Below are 6000 nucleotides of genomic sequence, written 5' to 3'. Positions count from 1 at the left end.
ATCTACTTGTCTTGCAGCCACCCAAGACAAGCCTCCTGTGTAAACTCCCTTGCTCATTAAACCTGCCACCTACTAATCTGGAATTGTCCTCTCTTTTTTCAGTCCCTCCTTGCCCTCTGTGTGCGGGACCCAGTTTGCAAACCAACAGTCACAGAACAGGAGATGCTACAGATTGCAGGCTGCAGAGAAGGGTCCCAGAAAGAGGCAGTAAAGCATTTTTTAAGTAGCTGTTTTCTTCTTTGGTCTCTGCAGATGCTGACAACACAAATCCTGGTTCTAAGTGACTTGGCCAGATTCCTATCTACAGATCAACCAGGATTTTCTGGTAAATAAAACATTCATGCATTTTTTATTAGTGCATGATGCTTTTTTGAAGTTGTTATTGTCATTTTAGAGTACACCCTAAATCCTGATGTTTAGTACAAGATATGATGAGTGAACTATTTACACTGTGTTTTATCATTAAAATTTAGGGTTTTCTACTTTTTTTTCTATTTTCTACTAAGTCTAGATTTAATTGAGTCCTAGGATGTATTTTTGTTAACTAAAGGTTTTCTAAACCTTAGGTAGCTTTTTAACATTTTTTAAACTTTTTGTTAAGAGACAATATACCTATAGAAAAGTACACCTACCATATGTGTATAACTTGATGAATTTTCCAATTGCACACATTTGTGTAAACAGCATGCAGATCAAGAAACAGAGTGTTGGGCCTCCCTGTTGGCGCAGTGGTTGAGAGTCCGCCTGCTGATGCGGGGGACACGGGTTCGTGCCCTGGTCTGGGAGGATCCCACATGCCACGGAGCAGCTGGGCCCGTGAGCCATGGCCGCTGAGCCTGCACATCCGGAGCCTGTGCTCCGCAACGGGAGAAGCCACAACAGTGAGAGGCCCGCGTACCACAAAAAAAAAAAAAGAAAAAAAAGAAACAATGTTACCACTACCCCTTTGATAGATAGGGCTTCTCAACCTCAGCATTGTCGATGTTTTAGGCTGGACAGTTCTTTGCTGCGGGGAGCTGTCCTGCGCATTGTAGGATGTTTAGCAACACCCCTGGTCTCGATCCACTAGCTGCTGGTAGCAACCCTCTTCCTCAGTATGACAACCAAAAGTGTCTCTCCAGACATTGCCCAATATCCCTTGGGGATCAAATTATACCTGGTTGAGAATCACTGCCTCTAGGGTAACCACTATTATGACCTCTAATAGCATAGATTAATTTAGCCTGTTTTTTACTTTATATAAATACTCCACTTGTATCTGGCTTCATTCTCTGAATATTATATTTGTGACAGTCACTCATATTTTTGTGTGTAGCTGTAGACTGTTCATTCTTGTTACTGTGTAGGACTCTGTTACAAGAATATACCACAATTTATTTATCCATTCAACTATTAAAGGGCATTTTGGTAACTGCTAGTTTTTAACATATATATATATATACACACACACATATATATAATTTTTAAACTCATTTATTTCTTATCATACTTTATATCCCCAATTACATACCATACCTTCTAAAAATTTTTTTGAAGTTAAGGTATCTAAATTTTGGAAATTTTGTTAACCTGGATCAAATCACATGCTAGGCATTTAAGTAAAGTACTTTTTTATAAATTTATTTATTAGTTATCATTATTTTTGGCTGTGTTGGGTCTTCGTTGCTGCACGCAGTCTTTCTCTAGTTGCGGCGAGCGGGGGCTACTCTTCGTTGCAGTGCGCAGGCTTCTCATTACAGTGGCTTCTCTTGTTGCGGAGCACGGGCTCTAGGCAGGTGGGCTTCAGTAGTTGTGGCTCGCGGGCTCTAGAGCACAGGCTCAGTAGTTATAGCGCACGGGCTTAGTTGCTCTGCGGTGTGTGGGATCTTCCCGGACCAGGGCTCAAACCTGTGTCCCCTGCACTGGCAGGCAGGTTCTTAACCACTGTGCCACCAGGGAAGCCCTAAGTAAAGTATTTTTTATGGTAGCTTCTTAAAGAAACCCAGAGTGGGCCACTGATCCTGAGGATGAAGTTGGGAGTGGGAAGAGAAGAAGAGTCCAAGTTCAGTGCACCCAGTATTTACTGAACACCTGTGACTGTAAGGCACTATTGGTGGCTCTGGAAATGTGAAGTGAATAAGACAAGTTCTATGCCTTTGAGAAGTTTGTCAGTCCTTTCCTCCTACTGATGGCCAATCTTTCTCTCCCAGACCTGATATGATCTAATGGTACCTCCTGCTTGGAAGGTTGCCTCTGATGGGAAGATCTGGCTAGTGCCAGGAGCTGTATCTCCTTTAGGTCTTTGTCAAGAAGGATAAAAGCAGGGGCCCTGGGGGACTTCCCTCGTGGTCTAGTGGCTAAGACTTCATGCTCCCAATGCTGAGTGACCAGATTTGATCCCTGGTCAGGGAACTAGATCCCGCACGCATAATGCAACTAAGAGTTCGCATGCCGCAGCTAAGAAGCCTGCATACCACAACTAAAAAAGAAAAGGGGGGGGGCAAAAAAGGTCCGCATGCAGCCAAATAAATAAATAAATATTAAAAAAATAAATAAAGCGTACAGTTCAATAGCTTAAAAAAAAGGTAAAAAGGCAGGGGCCCTGGGGTTGTAGCCCCATCACCAGGGTAAGGAAACAGGGAGGGGTTTTGAACAGAAACCTTAGCTAAGAATAGGCAAGGTGCAGTCTACAGAGGCAAAATGTGCCCAGTCTTCCAGAGACCCAGGGGAGTCTGCATGGGGCATGGGGGGAACGGTGGTAGACACAGCCCCCAGGAAATCCAGCTAACAGAGAGGATTGAAATGCTAGTGATGCTGCACAAATCACTTTATAAATCTAAAAAATTCATTTACATTCATAACACGCATCCTTCTAGACAAAGGAAATGTGAGCCTAGAGAAAGAATGACTCTGCAGGGCTTCTCTTTTTAAAAAAATAGGCGAATTTGGTCTTTAATAGGTTTTAACCAAGATGAGCAACTGCCCTTTCACAAGAAGAGTTTCATCATCAGTATTCTATAAAGCATCTTCGTCTCATCTTCACTACCCCAATATTTCCTTAACTATCTACAACTTCAGTACAATGAAAACAAAGGCCAGTGGAACTGGTGTCTTCCTTCCTACTTATTCATCCTGTCAGCGAAAAATTAATCAGTTGATCTAAGAAAGAACTGGAAAATTTTATTCGAGCCAATTTTGAGGATTATAACCCAGGAAGAGCATCTCGGAAAGCTCTGAGAACTGTTCCGCCCGTTAAAAGTCAAGACAGTTTATCTAAGTTTTTGGAAACAGAGGGCTGTACAATAAATGACGTATTATTGACAGTTTACATAATCCAGATTTAAGCGCCAAGATCAAGAAGGAATGTTATCTTTTAAGGAGTTGTTTTGTTGGTGCTAGGCGAATGTTGCAGTTTATGGTTGAGCAGGTATTCCTACTGATGGGGTAGGTTTGGTCGATGCATAATGCAGATAAACAGTGCACAGAGGGAGGCCAAAGGGCAGAGAAGAATTTTTATATTCTTGTCTTGCCATAAACATGAATTTTGTTTCACAATTCTTCTCAAGTTTCTGAGACTTTCACTTCTCTCCCTCAGTTTATGTTTCTTCATTGCTACTACACACTCTTTAAACCCAGTACCATTTAATTAAATTGACCAAAAGATTATGTTGTGAGTTTATTTAGGATTAACCTTTCAATTAAGGTCTCATTATAATTATCAAATTATAAATACAAAAAAATTAAAGAATTTCAATCCAACATTGGAGGGTTTCTAAATTTTCTCTTAAGTAAATCAATAGGAAATAGAGGAATATGTTCATTTTTATTACCATGTGCATACTCATTATTGAATAGATCGTTGCAATAAACTCAGGCCTTATTTCCAAGAAAATTTTAGATGGCATTTGTGAAAATGATATTTCAGCTGCTCTACTGGACAATCCTTTAAGCACCTTGCCTAATTCATTAAAAAAGCAACAGGCAAAGCAAAAGCAAACCAAACTCACGCAAGCTTTTTAATGGTCCTGTTGTGTGCAGGCAGGAACTGCCAGCCTCCCCTACACCACCCCCCATTCCCCTAAGGCCAGTTAGCCAATTAGAAGAACAAAGAGTCATTCAATCACTGAACTGCAGCCTTAATATTCAAAAGTCAGACTTTTATTTTTGTTTCTTGTCCAGCAGGAAAATCCCGAAAGAATACATTTTCAACGAATTTATTCATCACATGCTAAAATGATCCAGAACAAATATACAAGACCTTCCATTGAACTACTTGTGCCTTCCCGTTAATCTGTCTCAAAAAACTTTCACTGCAAGGGATTTGTAATGGGTTATCACATGATAACAGAAGTGTTTTTCTCTTTAAATTTCTTGCTTACTTATTTGTAAATTCCAATATTATAAATTATCGTATAAATAAGTATACTTATTATTTAAAGGAAACTGTGCATATTTTTGTAAAGCAAAGTGTGTATATATGTTCATTAAAACATAATCTACACATATATATAATATGTATATCTGTGTGTGTGTGTACTCACACACAGTAGTACATAGCTACCTATCTAGTATGTTAGACACACATATACTCATGCACAGTGTATGTCACATATGTATATACATATGTATACATACACACACACATATATACATATGTATTCACATGCATGCAGTACAAAATAATGGTTAAGAGTATGGACTCTGCAACCAGTCTACTTAGATTTAAACTCCAGATCCATATGGTAACAAAGGCAAGTTAGTTAACATGTCAGTGCCTCAAATTCTTTATCCTAAAATGAGAATAATATTTATATCAATTTCATAGGGTTGTCGTAGGGCTAAATGAGTGAATATATATGCACAGCTCTACACAGAACTTAGAACAGCATCCAGCCCGTGGAGAACTCTATGTAAATATCTGCCTGTAATTAATCTGCATGTATTTGTGTACGTAGTACAGGTGTAAATGATTACGCCCTCCTGTGTCTATTTTGCACATATGAATTTTTTGCATACTAGACTTTTCTTCATGGGGGATAGATGTATACACTTAAAGATAGTCAGAAATTTTACTTCTACTAACCTTCTTCTACCGACTCCACTTCTCCAGGCTAAATCAATCTAACTTTTGACTTTTGCCTCACATGTTTTATATTCCAAACTCCTCAAATCTTTTCATTCATTCTTTTCTTGAATCTTCCTAGTTTTCCACACCTCTAGGGCCATCATCAAACACCAAAGTGTTCACCGTGTTCTAACTGGGATGTGATCATGCAACTGTGACACCCTCTTCAGGGCTGTGAGTTCTTCAAGGGGGATGGAGATCAGCTCCGGTTCCTGGGTCCCATCCCTGAGTGCCTTGTAATTGGCTCTGCCCAGAATGTGCATTCATTCAGTGTTACCCTGGCACCAGCGGGTTATACACCAGTGGTTAGCCACCTGGCTGCACATAAAAATCACCAGGAAGGCTTTTAACAAATACCAACCCCTAGGTGCACCCAAAGCAATTAAATCAGAATCTCTGGGGGTGTGGTGGTACACTGCTATTTCTTAAAAGCTCCTGTGTGGGTCTCAAATGCAGTCATGGTTAACAACTAGTGCCATATAGAAAGGACCTCACCATCAAAAAGATGTCTGCATCTTTGCTCCGCTGCAGGTAAGGTGCTAGCATGTATATTCCTTATGGAATGAGGGCGGCAACATCTTCCCACCTTCTCAAAGAAGGTCAGTGGACAGCTTCCTGAGGTTGCGCCCCCCATCTTGTCACCAAATGCCTCCAGAAAAAAAAAGTCTGCACAGTGAGCTTGGAAATTGTGTTTTAGAGCAACAGTTCTCAAATTTTTCTTCTATTGCCACACATGTGATGAACAGTATTTACGGGCATGACACTGTCCTGCTGTGACAGGCAAGGGCCAATTCCCAGCTGTAATTCTATTTAAAGATGTATTTAAAAATGCAAGTTAGTGCAGTGACATAATTACAGGAATAATTTGGGCTGTTATTAAACAAACTAAATAATTT

General features: G+C 40.1%; 1 long non-coding RNA gene across 1 annotated transcript in view; it reads left to right on the top strand.

Annotated features, from left to right (window-relative positions):
- Positions 1 to 249: 249 nt before the first annotated feature.
- Positions 250 to 6000, top strand: part of LOC132527110 (uncharacterized) — a 195374-nt gene continuing 189623 nt past the window's right edge. Inside the window, exon 1 of the long non-coding RNA XR_009542857.1 lies at positions 250 to 325. This is a non-coding gene — a long non-coding RNA (uncharacterized LOC132527110). The remainder of the gene's footprint in view (positions 326 to 6000) is intronic.

The sequence above is a fragment of the Lagenorhynchus albirostris genome, chromosome 10 (assembly GCF_949774975.1).
Source record: "Lagenorhynchus albirostris chromosome 10, mLagAlb1.1, whole genome shotgun sequence".
In the NCBI taxonomy this organism is placed as follows: domain Eukaryota; kingdom Metazoa; phylum Chordata; class Mammalia; order Artiodactyla; family Delphinidae; genus Lagenorhynchus; species Lagenorhynchus albirostris.
The sequence above is the reverse complement of the archived record's forward strand: the minus strand, read 5'-3'. Positions and strand labels throughout refer to the sequence as shown.